Source organism: Arachis ipaensis, chromosome B02 (genome assembly GCF_000816755.2).
Source record: "Arachis ipaensis cultivar K30076 chromosome B02, Araip1.1, whole genome shotgun sequence".
In the NCBI taxonomy this organism is placed as follows: Eukaryota; Viridiplantae; Streptophyta; class Magnoliopsida; order Fabales; family Fabaceae; genus Arachis; species Arachis ipaensis.
In genome coordinates this window covers 86,990,293-86,992,443 of record NC_029786.2, presented here as the reverse complement: position 1 = coordinate 86,992,443, position 2,151 = coordinate 86,990,293, and positions in this window count along the sequence as shown.

Genomic DNA, 2,151 nt, shown 5'->3' with positions numbered 1-2,151 from the left:
TCGCGTGTTTTCTTTTTTTTTTTTTTATAATTTTTTATTAGAATAGGAGTAATTTAGTAATAAAATTAAAAATTTTATTAAAAATGACGATTTTAATACGAAATAAAACGTTAAGGATGATTCTAAATTAAAAATTACATTGAGGACGGTTTCGATTCTGACCCTAAATATTAGGGACCAAAACAATACTCACTCCTAACATCTATAACAACTCTAGATTTATTTATGACAAATTTATCCTTATCTATAGAAAATCTAGCTCAACCAATAACAAATTTTAGACTTATTTATAGCTTTACTTTTAACTTTGTACAACATATACTACATACTAGCTTTATTTATAACTACACTAATAAGTAATACTATTACAATCATTCTAAAAACTAATGAATTAAGAATTTACGCTTACTTTAATATAAAAATAATAAAAATTTTATATACTAACATCTTTATATGTCCAACATAAGCGATGCTATTTAATCGGTAAAGACGATTGGTATCATCCAACACATTTTTTTCGTCTCGATCAAAATGTATCTGAATTCTCCGATCGGGTAGGATAATTTACAAAATGATAAATCGTCATGATCAAAACCAAATTATATAGCCTTGCACCTACACACAATCCGTGGATAAAATCAATTCATATAGGCTTGCGCTTTTTCTACTAAATCGATCTGGATAAAACCGATTTATATATAGTCCCTTTCCTACTAAATCGTCTTAGGTAAAACTGATTTACCCTATTCTATGTCTCACACTAGATCGGTCTGACAAAGGACGATTTACAAGAACTCTCTTATCATTAAAAAATCGTAGGCAAGCATGATTTATGTAGGACATAACCTAATTAATTTGAAACAGGTCAATTACATAATTTTTGAGTTGATTCATTTTAAACAGGTAATTTACCCTAAAAAATTATATTTAGTTGACAAAGATATAAAAAGAAAATACTATTTTCTTATAAATAGAAAAAAATTTGTAAATTTAATTTAAGTTTTTTTTATAAATATTTAAATAATTATTTAAAAGAGATATGGAATAATTTGGGGACAAAATTTAATCTCAACTTATTTTATTTTATTTTTAATTTTTGATTATTCACATAAAAATAAAATAGTTGAAAAAAAAATTTCTTCTCATAAAATTACCCAATTCTAGATAAAAAGATTATCCAAATATTAGATCCCAGCAGGCCAACTATACTACTTTACTATATATAATATACGTTATATCAACAATTTAAATTTTTTTAACATGATTTAATTAACTTGAATTATCAGCGCACTACAATAATAAAGATTATTTTTTAGGGTTATATGTGTAAAAAAAAATTAAAATTCATCAAAAAAAAAATTTTGACACTATTTTAATTATGAAAATATATTAATAAAAGTTTTGTCAAAAATAATATTTTTAACATATAAGTAATTATAAAAATAGTTTAAATCTTATTTTGATAAATATTGGCTGTCAAAAATAATTTGTTAGAAAAATTTAAGAATATATTTTCTATGATACTTATTAACTGTCAAAAATATTATTTATTTTGACACTTATTGACCATAAAAAATTTTCAACAAAAATTTTCAACAAAGAATGAAATGAAATCTTGAAATCGAAGAATAAACTAAAATTTTAAACATAAAGAATGAGTAATATGATCCCAAATTGAGAGTAGTGTGATGCTAAAATTAACGGAACCCAAAGAAAAAGAAAAATAGTGGAGTAAATTTAAAATAAATAAGTATTAAAACTGAGGAATAATTTTTTATGATCAAATTATTCATCAAAAAAAAATAAAAAATTTGATATTTATGATATTTATCAAAAATATATATTAATTTTTATACTTAATTATGATTGTTAAAAAAGACAATATTAAAATAATTCTTTTTTCTTATAGTCTGATCGTGTATGTTAGGCAATATATCAAATGTCGACTTGGCTTATTATAATTACAATGTTCCTGCGTACGCTTGCCAACAAGGTATAAAAATATGTTAGTCTACACAACTATTGCTTACACTTTTTTATTAGAGAAAAGTTTTTAATATGGTATATTAGGAGAGCCTATAATCAAGCCTTGTTTGTTTAATAAAATTTTTTTTTTTATTCATTTTCCATATTTTAACTCTAAAGATGATC